We start from the raw sequence: 13,956 nt of genomic DNA on the forward strand, positions 1-13,956 counted from the left end.
AATGATGTTCAGCATTTGCTGGGGGATAGTATGTTCTCGCTACAGCATTCCTGCTCTCAGAGAGGAAGAATTTGACAAGAGAGACAAATTCTCATTTGTCTTACCTAAGGTCCCTTACCACTCCGAACTCCACAGCCTGGAACCGTGGCTGTTTGTGATGCCAGCAGCTGTGCAAAGCTTCATGGTATTTGGATGCAGTGATCTTTTGTTTCAAGGACAGAGAGCAAGAGGTGTGGAGAAGCATTTGTTTCCCTGGGGCTGAATGATGTTAGGTATGATAGCAGATGTAGAGGATTACAGCTTACACTGTATCGAACTGAGATGTCTGTATGGTCTTTAATAAATGACTTTGGGGGCGATTTTGATATTGGAGCCCCCTTTGAAGGGCAGGGATCCCTCTAGCTGGTTTTAAGGTTGGCACTGAGCGATGGCCAGAAAGGTGTTGTGTCACATTGAATATACCTGATGGTGGGGACCTGTCCTTCTGTATATGAGCAAGTTCCCAGAGAATGTAGAAGCTGAGATCTAGGTAGATGCCCAAGAAGGTGACTTATTATTATAAGATGTAGGAAAAGGCGTTAAGTTTCGAATCTGACCGGCAAGAAAGAATTGAGATGTCTTTGGTGCAAAAGGTCATTTTATTAAAGCATAGGGACAGGACCTGTGGGCAGAAAGAACTGCCCTGGGGTTATGAGGAGTGACCTACTCTATACTCTCAAGTTGGGAGGGGGTCAGGTATGATAGTGTAAGTCTCTAAGGAATTTTGGAAGCAAGGTTCCCAGGACCTTGAGGGGGCTAGCTATTGTTAGAAAAAGGTCATTTATTACCGCCTAATAAAACCTTAGGCAGGAGACTCTTCAGATGTGTATCAGTGGGCTATATGCTTGGGAGGTGATTGCCAACATGTATCTTGGGGATGTTAGAGATAAAGGAAATTTCTAAAGGAATTTTTATATATTAAAGTAGACTTACAGGATCCTGGGGATTAGGCTAAGATTGCCTTTTGCCCTTAGCAAAGTATTAACATGAGGCAGTTGAGTCCCTAGAGGAATGTAACTGTTTCAAGGACTTGTCGATGGGCTGTAAGTAGTAAGGAAATTTAATAATTTCTCTTCTGCCATTGTTTCCCACATCAATAACCATCGTTGCTAATATCACCATAGCATTGTTTTGTTTTGTTTTGTTTTGTTTTTTTAAGATTTTATTTATTTATTCATGAGAGACACAGAGAGAGTGAGAGGCAGAGACACAGGCGGAGGGAGGAAGTAGGCTCCATGCAGGGAGCCTGATGTGGGACTCATCCGGGGACTCCAGGATCATGCCCGGGGCGGAAGGCTGGCGCTAAACCACTGAGCCACCCACGCATTCCTCACCATAGCATTGTAACTAACACCTTAATGTTACCCCTAGATTATTGTTATTATTTTTTTAAGATTTTTAAAATTTATTCATGAGAGACAGAGAGAGAGAGGCAGAGACATAGGCAGGGGGAGAAGCAGACTCCTTGAAGGGAGCCGGATGCGAGACTTGATCCCAGGATCAGTACCTGAGCCGAAGGCAGACATTTAACCACTGAGCCACCCAGGTGCCCCTTACCCCTAGATTAAAATCGTCACCTCCTTCACAGTGATTGTCAACTTCTCCATGGTTCCTAGCACTGTGAACATCGGAGGCTTTTGCCATTCAGCAATTGCTCTCATCCTGCCCTGACCTTGGCCACCTGTGCTCTCAGAGTGGTGTAACTTGACTCAGAGTGGGGCACTTGACCTAGGCTTGGGTCAAAAAGCCTATCGCGTTTCTCTGGCCCCAGCACTTCATTTAAAGATGGGCATATAACTCACTTACAGCCAAGGGGACTTTTGCTGAGACTGCAGAGACAAATCTCTATCTCCCCTGCTGTGCAGGAATCTAAGCAGACAGAGCCCAGAGGGTCTAGCCTGCCTGAAGACTGAGTCAGCAGAGAGAGAGCAGCTTTAAGAGTCAGAGACAGTGAAAACCCGACCTTGAGGAGTGAAGCTTCTGTATCTGGTCATGTCTGAAGCAAACCTGTAGCGGTTCTTATAGTTGGGGAAGCCAATACCTTTCCTTTTGGCTTAACCCCTGCTGGGTTGGTTTTTCAGTCACAACCAAAATAAACTGGAAAGAAACACATCATGCTCTCCAAAACTAGGGTCACCTTTATCACAGGGCTTGTAGCATTGGACATGTGCAGCTTTTTTTGGCTTATCATTGCAACCCGTCTCTGCACGAATTTCTGGAGAATGCTGAACAAATGCCTCCAGGTTCACTGTAAAGCTGGCTTGAAAGAGCAGAAGTTCTCATAAGGAGTCAAGACACTAGAGTTCTGGTCCAACTCACTCTTGGTCTGAAGCAAGCTGCTCTCTCTCACACCTCAGATTCTGATCTGTTAAAAAAGGAAGAAAGTGGATTAGACCAGTGGTCTCCCAATGCTATTCCTTGGTGGATTCCGGTTGGCTACCTCAAATTTACCTGTGGAGCTTGCTAATGAAACAGATGCCAGACCTCTGCCCTCAGAGAATCTAATTTAGTAGATCTGGTGGGGAGTTAAGAAGGAAAGAATATAATAGTTGATCAGTGTGATTTTATTGATATGAATGCCCTTACTAGAGCTTCTAGATTTAATGTGTTACCTCTCACAGCTGAAAGTAACTTGAATATTGCTTGTTGAATTGACGGAAACCGGTGTTCAACATGACCCGTATACACTGAGGTTGAGATGTCAGCATTTCTCTGGTTAATGTCTCTCCTGTCCAAGAAGACAGGAGTATTGGAGATTTATCACATGAGACTGCATCTATTCCCTCATCCCACTGAGGACATCCCCCAAGTGCTCCACCTTGCTGTTGAGATAAGCACAAGTGAGAACACCAGGATCCTTGAGAAATTTTATGGTGGATGTCCTCTGCAGTTTGGGTATACCGGGAGAGGCAGTGCTGAGGTGGCTCCCTGATTTCATTAGGGGTGATGGGTTCCTGAAGGAGTAGAGGGCAAGCGGCAGGGCTGAGCTGCCAGCGTCAAGGTAGATGCTTTCTCTGCAGGATGAAGTGATCACCAGGATGTTTTCACTTGCAGGGACCTTTGATCAGAGTTGCCCTAGGAATGAAATAGATGAGCAGCTTATTAGATATCCTTGAGTTACATAGAACAGTAAAAGCTCCATGTCTTATGGCCAGAAATCTAATGTGAATTGTCACAATGGAACATTCCGGCCTTGCGGCTAATTTCCACACCCAAGCTGGTTCACAGAGCTGAAGTCCCCACTGAATAGGAGGCCAGGTACCTTAAGGGAGGACCTTGTAGCACTGCTATAAGGGGGGGGGGGGGAGTGTATAGTGTATGTCTTTCTCCAAGGAAGGGGGATGGGAAAATTCAGACCTATTAGACATTACTAGGCATTGACTTTGAATTGATGCTAAGATCTGGGAACCCATGATTCAACATGTCTAAAACTCAACTACTCATCTATCTCTTATCCCTCCAGATCCATCTCAGCGTTCTTCCAATTGCTGAGGCCAAAACCTTGGAGTCATTTGGACACATGTCTTTCCTTCACATTCCACATCAAATCCATTCGCAACATCTGTTGGCTCTATCTTGATAACGCACCCTAACTTAGGTCACTCCTGTCCCACCCCACTCCTACCGCCTTGATCCAAACATCATCCTTCCTTGCCTGGATTGCCGCACTGCAATAGCTTCTGGGGCTCCCACCTAACCTTATCTGTCCAGCAGCTAGATCAATCCTTTCAGTGTGGAAGTTAATCACCTTATCACTTCTCCGCTCAAATTCCTGAAAAAGGCCCCACCTCTTTTCGCTGGAGTGAAAGTCAAAGCCCTCAAAGGCTTGCAAGGCTTTCCAGGACCCAGATCTTCTCTCTGGCTAACCTCCCTCTCACCCACCCTGCCCCAGGTCCTTTGGTTTCCTGGCCTATTCCTGGAACACGCGACCATGTCTAACCTTAGGGCTTTGACCCTTTGCCTGGAATGCCTTTCCTTTAGCGCTCCACTTTGCTAACTCCTTTATCTCCTTTAAGATGTGGTTCAACTCTTGCCCCAGCGAGATCTACCCTGACCACTTCATTTAATAATTCGGCCAGCATCTTTCTGCAGCATCCCCAACACGTTTTGCCCTGCTCTACTTTTTCTTTGCATCTTCTTGTTTGTTTGAACTTAGCACATTCTATAATTCTAAATAACTTCTTGATTTATGCTCATAAATGTCTCCCCCCTAGAATATAAGTTCAGTGAGAACAGGGACCTTCATTCTGTTCACTGATACATTCTGAGCACCTGGCACTGTGCCTTGTGCTTAGCGGTGCTCAATACATTTGTTTCATGAATGGATTTCGAAGAAATCATGGAAAGACTGTGGAAGGGGCTTGAGAGGGTCTCTTGAGGGTCTTGGGACCAGAGTGATGCAAGTTTGGGCCCCTGAAGGCCTTCTAAAATCACATGATTTCCTTTTCTGGCCAGTGAGATGCAAGGAAGTCTCCTGCAGGATCCTAGGGAAAATTTCCCTGCTCTCAAGGAGACACGGGAAGAAATGGTCCCTTTCCTCCTCTAGAGGAGCTGCCTAGATGTGATTTTTAGAATGATTCTGGTCATCTGGGGACCACGAGTAGAGTCAGTCTAAGGAAAATGCAGCGGGTGGGAGGTGTGGAGCATCTGGGTCCTTTACTCAGGCACCTTCAAGGAATGGCTCAGTGCCCCCATCTGTGGGCAGTGCAGTCAGTCAAACTGCCTGTGCCTCTTACCTCCTTCGTTGTCTTTCTCAACTGCTGAGAGCCCCTTTACGCAAGGTCACGCCCTTCCCTAGGTGGCCCGCATCTGGTGACTGAGGCAGGTGAGGGTATAAAGATCTGTCCTTTTGGTCCCAAGTGGGACACCGATGAACAATACTTATTCCAAAGCATTGACTAATTCAAAGACCTTTATGTGGCACTGTGTCCCCATAGGAAGAATAGAGGAGTACAGGAACCAAGGGTGAAAGCAGGAGTGACCCCACTTACTATCAATCTAATATCCCACTGGAGACCTCGTGCTTCTCAGTCCTGCTGTGGAGGCTGAGAAAAATTAAGGCCATCCCGCCTAAAGTTTAGCATTAGCACGAGTACAGCCATCTTAGGCCCCTGTGAATAAGAGCTGAACTTTGCAGGAAAAACTGCAGAATGTCCTCGGCAGGGAATCCCACATCAGAAAGGCAACAGAGCTTAGAATTGCCCTCGGCAGAGTTCTGAAAATCCCCTAGACCAGCCTATAAAAAACCCAGCTGTAAACCACTTCGGGGTCCAAGTCCCTGCTCCGCTGTGTCAGGTATACTTGGACCCAAGCTCGAGCTTGCTAATAAACCCTCGTGCGCTTGCATCGGTGTTGGCTCCTTGGTGGTTTCTCGGATTCGCAATCTTGGGCACAACACTGCCACTCTGGGCTCTGCAGGTAAGAGGTCCTGGCCCTCAGAGGAGGCACATTTTGTCAAAAGGAGTTGCATTAGATTATAATCTGCCTGCTGGGTGTTCTGAGCTCCTTGTATCCAGGGACTGACAGTCAGAAAAGGGGCCACTGTCATGGCCAGGCTGGGGAGGGCGAGGGGGAGGGGTTGACCCTGCTTATAAAAGGAATAAAGCTGCTGTTACACAATTAGGATAATCGATTCCAGGTGATCTATTGGAGTGTTTCGTGATACTCCTTGGTACAGCTGTGACTATAAATGGCCAGATAATACAACTCTGGCCTGAGAAGGTCCTGGAGACCAGGGGCTCAGGCTCCTCGAGGAGGAGGGGCCGGATCATGCCACCAGATGAGCCACTGAGGCCAGCTGACAGTAGGGTGGAATCATAGAGGAGAAGAGACATGATGATTATCAGCTGCAGCCCTGAGCCAGTCTGCAGTGGCGGGGGATCTAGTTTGTCCCACTAACATTCCTCCCAGGTTCTCCTCCTTGGACTCGCTGGCCAGTGGACTCCTGAATGACTCTTAGTGGACTCAGAATGTTTACGGGAAAGCAGATTCAGGCAGTTCCAGGGCAGTCTGTGGTAGACACCAGACTTTAGAGAAGGGGCTTGCTGCCCATTTGTGGTGAGTGCAGTCGGCCGGAAGCTGTCCCCTCCTTTAGGGCGGGCCTCCCCTGCCCAGATCCCCCTCAGGTAAAGTCATACCCTTCCAAGGGCAGCCTGTTATCTGCTGACTGGCAGAGGTGGGGTGTGAAGGTCGAGGCTTTCCAGCCCAGTGCAGGACACGGACTGACCTAGCTCACGCCAGAGCTCTGGGCAGGTCCTCTGAGCCAGGTTTTGCCAGCCTGGACCATGGTTCAACCCCTTCCCCTGCCCGAGCCAGCTTCCTGCCCCTTCTCTCATAGGGGTTGAGGCCCTAATAAACATCCTTTACCCAAACTCTGTCTCGGGCTCTGCTTTCAGAGAACTCAGCTGTGACATCAGCGACGTATTACCTTTGGAACATAACAAGTCCCCAGGAACAATTCGCCTCTGTCTCGGGCTTCTCCCTAGAGCCCAAGGCCATCTGAAGGGGGCTTCTGAGCAGCTCCTCCAACAAGGCTTCCTACTCTACTTGAGATTTACACATCCTATCCCTCCTCCTCCCTTCAACATTTGCTTTGCAAACAAATATTAAGCACCCACTAGTTCCAGAGCCTTGACAATTTTTAAACGCCTTCCAGAGAGAATGGGAGTAAATATTTTCTCCATATAGGGCCTAAACCCTGCGTGGTCTGCTCCACTTGGCCTCCTGAGGTTCCAGCCACAGGTAGAGAGGCCATCCCTGCCAGTCCTAGTGGTGATCTGAAACAGGTTGGTGGTCAGGAGCCTAGGCCACGTCCCCTCCCTGGCATCTGTGGTTAATTGCTTCTTTTTTTTTTAAGATTTTATTTATTTATTTATAAATAAATATACAGATTTTATTTATTTATTCATGAGAGACACACAGAGGCAGAGACATAGGCAGAGGGAGAAGCAGCCTCCCTGCGGAGATCCTGATGTGAGACTCAATCCCAGGACCCCAGGGATCATGACCTGAGCCACCCAGGTGCCCCCCACCCCTTCTTTGGGAGGGTGCCCAACAAGCCTCTGAGATGAGGCGAGCTTGGTACTGTGAGACACAGGCCACAGTGATAATTTTGTTTCCAAATCACCCCACTCTACCCTCCAGTGTCTGCAGGAATCATGAGCCGAGGGGATGTAGGGGCTTACGCTGGGGAGAGGTTTCCCAGGGACAGGCACGGAGCACCTCGCGTTTGCGCCGAGTATCCCGGGCGCATCCACCAGAGGGCAGGCTTCAGCCTTCGAGAAGCCTTCCTGATTCGCCTTCACCTACGGACTCTCTTTTCCAAGCTCCCATAGCCGCAGGGTCCACAGGGCTGCCTGGCATTACTCGGCACTCCCGGGCATCTCAGCGCTGCTGTTCCCTCTGCCGACCACTCCGACGTTATTTACCTTGATGCTTGGTGCTGTGCAATACCAGCTAACCGGTAAGAGCAGCCACTCCTTCATTTATATTTTTTTCTTGTAGTTTATGAAATACCTTCACATGCATTATTCTCATTTGGTTTGCAAAACCACTTGGAAAAATCATTTATTGTAGGGCCACTTTTTAGAAGAGGTGATGAGGCTTACAGAGGTGAAGTGTCTACACTTGGAAAAGTCACAGAGTGAATTCCTGGTGCTGCTGTCATTGACACCTATTGGGCACTTTCCATGTGCCAAGGATGATGTACAAGCTGGCTTGTAATTTATTTAATTCTGCAGTAAATGAAACCATGAAGTATTGACAGTAGGGATAGACAAATAGATGACTGGGACATATAGAACTTATTAATGACATGGTTCAAATCTCCCATCTTCCTACTGATTTTTTGTTTGTTTACCTAACCTATTGATTACTAGGATTGGTGTGTTAATATAGCCCATCATAGGATGGTGGATTTCTCCATTTCTCCAAATTTGTCCAAAGCATTTTGAGGCTATGTTATTAGATGCGTACCAGTTTAGAAACGTTCTATCTCCCTCCCTCTGGTGAACTGAACTTTATCATTATATAATGACCCTCCTTATCTCTAGTGATGCTTTTTCCCTTGATATCACTTTCATTTATTTATTTAACCTAGTTTTCCTCTTCCCCAACTTTGTCAATCTGTGTTCTGATGTTTTAGATCTGCCTTTTGTAAACAGAACATGATTGGGTTTTGTTCTTTTATTTGATCTGACATCTTTTATCTCTGAATTTGTTCATTGAGATGAATTTATTTTTATTTACTTTTCTCAGCTTGTAATGTGCATTGTATTTTTGTACTCCCCCCCCTCTATTTTTTTTCCTAAAGTTTTTTAAAGATGTGTTTATTTGAGAGAGAGAGGGAGAGGGTGCGTGTGAGCAGGGGATGGGGCAGAGGGAAAAGGAAAGGGTGAGGACCCCCAGCAGACTCCCTGCTGAGCGCAAAGCCTGGCAGGGCTCCAACCCAAGACCCTGAGATCATGACCTGAGCCCAAACCAACAGTTGGGCGCTCAACTGACTGAGCCACACAGGCGCTACCCTCTATTTTCTTAAAAACATTTTTTGGATTGATCCCCAGCCCTTGCCTCTTTTTGTTTAGAATTTACAGGTTCTATGTCTTTCAGCTGTTACATTGGCCATTCTTAATTTTTTTTTAATTTATTTATGATAGTCACAGAGAGAGAGAGAGAGAGGCAGAGACACAGGCAGAGGGAGAAGCAGGCTCCATGCACCGGGAGCCTGACGTGGGATTCGATCCCGGGTCTCCAGGATCGCGCCCTGGGCCAAAGGCAGGCGCTAAACCGCTGCGCCACCCAGGGATCCCTACATTGGCCATTCTAACCTGATGATTAGTCTGCTGAATTTTCAATTTCAATCAGCATGTTTTTTCATTTTCAGAAATTGGTTCTTTTTCAAGTTTACTACTTCCCAAATACATCAAGCTTCTCTTTTATTTTCTGAACATATTAAGGTTATTTTATATTGTGCGTCTGGTGATTCCGATATCTTTGAAGGTCTGTTTCTGCCACATCAATTCTATGTGTTTTCCCTCATGTGCCTTGTCACCTTGTGTGTTTGGTTCTTTTCTTACCGTGAGCTGCTCACATTGCCTAGAAATTTGTAGGAATTATTTGAGGCCTGTATTGACATCAAGTTCCTCCAAAGACAATTTGTATTTATTTCTGTCAATAATGCTCTGGTACTACTAACCCATACCACCTTAAATTAAATTCTTTACTTGAGGATTTTAAGATTACATAAGTAATGTGATTTGACTTCCTATTTCATGAGGGAGCTGGCTTGCAAATTATGAATTTTTTTTTAAGATTTTTATTATTAAGGGGACACCTGGGTGGCTCAGTGGTTGAGCATCTGCCTTTGGCTCAGGGCATGATCCCCGGGGGTCCTGGGATTGAGTCCTGCATTGGGCTCCCCACGGGGAGCCTGCTTCTCCCTCTGCCTATGTCTCTGCCCTTCTCTCTGTTTCTCTGTGTCTCTCATGAATAAATAAATAAATAAATAAAATATTTTTTAAAAAATGATTTTATTTTAATCTCTACACCTAACATGGGGCTCAAACTCACAACCTAAAGATCAAGAGTCACACACTTTACTGACTGAGCCAGGTGCCCCTCTTTCTTGCTTTTCTTTTCTTTCTTTTTTCTTTCTTTCTTCTTTCTTTCTTTCTTTCTTTCTTTCTCTTCTTTTTCTTTCTCTTCTTTCTTTCTTTCTTCTTTCTTTCTTTCTTTCTTTCTTTCTTTCTTCTTTCTTTCTTTCTTTGATTTTAATTTATTTGTTTGAGTGAAAGAGAGAAAGAGCAGAGAGAGCACGCACAGGAGCAGGGCAGGAGAGGCAGAGAGAAGAAGCCAACTCCCCACTGAGCAGGGAGCCTGATGCGGGGCTGGATCCCAGGACCCTGAGATTATGACCTGAGCAGAAGGCAGATGCTTAACAGGTGCCCTACAAATTATGAATTCTTTTTTTTCTTTTTCTTTTTTTTTTTTCAAATTATGAATTCTTAAAGGAAATTTTATTTGCCCCTTTTTCCCAGGGCCAGAATTGACATAGGAAGTTTTAACTCTCCTCCCTTTTGGGTGCTAGTGTTTGTTTCATATTAGTCCTTGTGCTGTAGTTATAATCCTTTGGGGTCTCATATTAATGTTCCCATCTTGGAGAGGCCCTGGGATTTATCTGTCTCCTATATGTCCTATGCAGACAGGGAAGGAGGATGTTATGGTGGGCAGGTGTTGGCAGGCACCCTGAGGGTTAAAGATAATTTGTGCATTTACTTTCCATAGTTCCTGGTTTCACTTCATTTTGGGGCAGGGCCATACTCCTAACTTTCATGGCAGCTCAGCAGCATAGTAAAAAAGAATTAAAAAGCACCAACAACCCTCCTTTATACAACATTTTAATTTTTTTCATCAGGAGGGTTATTTAGGTTTCTAATCCACTATATTGTTGGAAAAAAGTTTAAAACATGGATTTCATGATCACAACTCACATTTGTTTCATAACATTTTTATAGTCTTCTTACATTTTAATGGTATGAGTTTTATATGGTATGACTGTGTATGTTATTTATAATGACATTTAACTCTCACAACTAACTCAGGGAGCTATCTTTATGTTTTATTTTCAGTATAGTTAACATATGGTGCTATATTAGTTTCAGTTGTACAATATCGTGATTTGACACTTCCACATTTACTATGGAGAGGTAGACATTATTATCTGTTTTTTTTTTTTTTTAGATTTTATTTATTTATTCATGAGAGACACACAGAGAGAGGGGCAGAGACACAGGCAGAGGGAGAAGCAGACTCCATGCAGGGAACCCGAAGTGGGACTTGATCCTGGGTCTCCAGGACCATACCCTGGGCTGAAGGCAGGCACCAAACTGCTGAGCCACCCAGGGATCCCCTATTATCTCTGTTTTACAGATAAGGAAATGTAGGCTCTGAGTTTTGCCCAAGGTTTCACCAACCATATGGGTGAACAGGGACTTAGCCATTGATATTCACCCTCCAAAGTTTCTTAGCCTTTGGAAGACATGGGCCCACATATGAATCTGATGAAAGCTCTAGCTCCTCTTCCCAAAAATATGTACATTGATACAATACACTAAAATTGTAGGGGGTTCCAGATGCTACGAAGTCCATCCATGGATAATACCATGGGAGAACCTATGTGTGTTATAATGCTGAGAGTAGATGCTAGCACAAAAAGACACATTAATTTTTTAGCTTTGATCACAAGTTCATATTCCTCTGCCTGTCTTCAAAGACCCTTCATATTCTGATCCTGCTGTCTTCATTCTTTTTTTTCTGACATACATTCCCTGAAGTAGTCCTTCTGGGCTCTGTTTGTGGCTTGCCTCTGTGTGGGGAGAAGCAGTGACTAAGATTACAGGCTCTCACAGTCTGGGTTCAGATCCTGAGCAAACTGTAGACCACAGGCAGGTTATGTACCACCCTCTCTGTGGCTCTATTTCTTTTCTTTTTTAAAAAAATTTATTTATTCATGGGAGACACACAGAGAGAGGCAGAGACACAGAAGGAGAACCAGGTTCCTTGCAGGGAACCGGATGTGGGACTCGATCCCCAGACCCAGAATCACACCCTGAGCCAAAGGCAGATGCTCAATCGCTGAGCCACCCAGGCATTCCTTATTATTATATTTTTGAAACCAAACATTGTCACTTTAGGTTTTTTTTTTTTGTAGTTTCAAGTTTTTATTTCAAATCCAGTTCATTAACATACATAGATTAAATAGTTCTCAAAAGTATTTTAAAAAGTACTGGGCACACAGTGGTGCTAATTTCTTGAAAGGCAATTTTCCTGTTGCCATTTGAAGAGGGTAATAGTGCTTTCTGTCTTGGAGTCCTAGGGGTTCACTTGTCCCCGTGGAGAGACAAGTGCTTTGCTTTTCAAGTCTCAAGGGTGATGAAATGGCTCAAAGTGTTACAAGATGGAAATAAGCAATCCTACCTACCTCTGCAAAAGTGGGACTTCCTGAGACTGAAGGGGTGGACATGTGGTTGATTTCTTTGAGAATTGAGTTCTAATAGTGACCCATGGCAGCGAGACTTCTGATGGGATGGAATGGGACTCAGGCCTCTGTGTCTGAATAGGGCTGGCCTAGGGATCTGGTCACTAGGCATCTCAGTGGACAGAAGAGGACCAGAGGACTTTCTCCAAGTCTGATGGATAATTCTGGAAAAATTCCCTATAATCTTGACTGTCCTAGAAGGATGAAGGAACGTGACACTTCTTATCTCTTGGTGTCTTTGAGGAAATTTATAAGGATACACTGTGTGATTTGTTTTCTCAACCGAGGGCAGGGATATGTGACCTTTCTTTGTAAATCTCATGATCCTTTCATTAATAATTTTCCATGTTGAATTGAATCATTGAATCTTAGAACTGGAAGGGCTATTAGAAATTATTCCTAGTGGGATCCCTGGGTGGCGCAGCGGTTTAGCGCCTGCCTTTGGCCCAGGGCACGATCCTGGAGACCCGGGATCGAATCCCACGTCGGGCTCCCGGTGCATGGAGCCTGCTTCTCCCTCTGCCTGTGTCTCTGCCTCTCTCTCTCTCTCTCTCTGTGTGCCTATCATAAATTAAAAAAAAAAAAAAATTAAAAAAAAAAAAAGAAATTATTCCTAGTACTGCTGACAGTAATTATTATGAAGGCAGAAGACACTTCCCTATTGGACTCTTTGGGTCCTATGTCCCTAAAAGATATCCTGAAGTTGGGAAGTTTCTTGTCTAAGGACCCAGGCCTAGGCTGAAAGTGAGTCCAGATAAACATGTAATTTATCCTCAAAGAACATTTTCTTCTCCACAGCCCATTGTAGCCCACAGGCACTGACATGCCTTTGGGAAAGACTAGAAAAACCACTGGTATTGATATGGTTAGAGCAGAGGGGTTGAGGGCCCACCAGATCTCAGCCTCAGGAAGTCCTGTCTGCTAAACTGGAAAAGGCACGGCCCAACCAGTCTCTGGAGCAGGCCGATTAGTTTGTGAGCCAGCTGGAGAGGGGCCAGAGCCTCTGCAAACAGAGTAGTCTGACATATAGACCTAGGCAAGAATGGTTGTTGTCAGTCACTCAACTCCAGCCTGCCCTCGGCCGATTGGTGACTTAGTTTCCCAATATGTTTGGTGTCTATTCTTTTCTTTTCAATGTCCATCCACTCCATGTACCCTGCACCCAGAGTTCTCATGCAGTGTTTCCTGATATGACTTGCATGGTGGTTCTTAGTCTTTTGGGTGTCTTTAAGAATTTGCTAAAAACTATGAACTGTCCCCATGGAAAAATGCATATTCACATAAAATTTTGCTTACAATTCTAGTGGATCCCCTGATAAGACTGGATTCCTTTGGTGGATTCTTAAAAAGCCTGACTCTACAATAACATACCTGATAGTGATTTAATGCATTACACCTTCTGTTTCTCAGAAACACAACCTGTGTTCTACTATGAGGCAGACAGTCTGAGTGAAGATAGGGACTTGAATTTGGGGTGGGGTGCTGAAACGGGTCTGGGCGTTGGTTGCTAGGAGGTAAGCGAATCTAAAAAATACTACTACCTATGACTTTTCTTCCTACCCCACAGTCTGACCAATACTATTTCAATTTTAATATTTTACCATTTTCACATTAGAATTGGTAATACTTAAAAAATACTGTTGAGTGCATGACCTACTGAAATTCTCACTTTATTAATATGGGATGGATCCTAGGCATCAGTTTTTTTAAAATTTAAATGGCTTTATTGAAGTATAATTGATGTAAAATAAAGCACATCAAATATAAGTACAGTTTGGTGACTTCTGATATATGTATGAAACTCACGAACATACCCATCATCCCCAAAGTTCCCCCTGAAATCACAAACATTTTCCTGAGGAGAGGATGTAATGCCTTCATCA

At 44.8% G+C, this 13,956-nt stretch overlaps 1 protein-coding gene and 1 long non-coding RNA gene across 2 annotated transcripts in view; one reads left to right on the top strand and one right to left on the bottom strand.

Annotated features, from left to right (window-relative positions):
* Positions 1-1,288: 1,288 nt before the first annotated feature.
* On the bottom strand, positions 1,289-3,195 carry LOC140634148 (uncharacterized). Its single transcript, XR_012031672.1, has 4 exons — positions 2,858-3,195; positions 2,652-2,767; positions 2,491-2,554; positions 1,289-2,404 (listed from the first exon to the last, which is right to left on the bottom strand). It is a non-coding gene; the product is annotated as an uncharacterized lncRNA (long non-coding RNA).
* A 4,179-nt stretch (positions 3,196-7,374) lies between these two features.
* TRIM63 (tripartite motif containing 63) overlaps positions 7,375-13,956 on the top strand; it is a 67,514-nt gene continuing 60,932 nt past the window's right edge. The window contains exon 1 of the mRNA XM_072827712.1: positions 7,375-7,501. The gene's annotated coding sequence lies outside the window, so the exon portion shown is untranslated. The remainder of the gene's footprint in view (positions 7,502-13,956) is intronic.

This window comes from Canis lupus, chromosome 5, assembly GCF_048164855.1.
Source record: "Canis lupus baileyi chromosome 5, mCanLup2.hap1, whole genome shotgun sequence".
NCBI classification, from domain to species: Eukaryota; Metazoa; Chordata; class Mammalia; order Carnivora; family Canidae; genus Canis; species Canis lupus.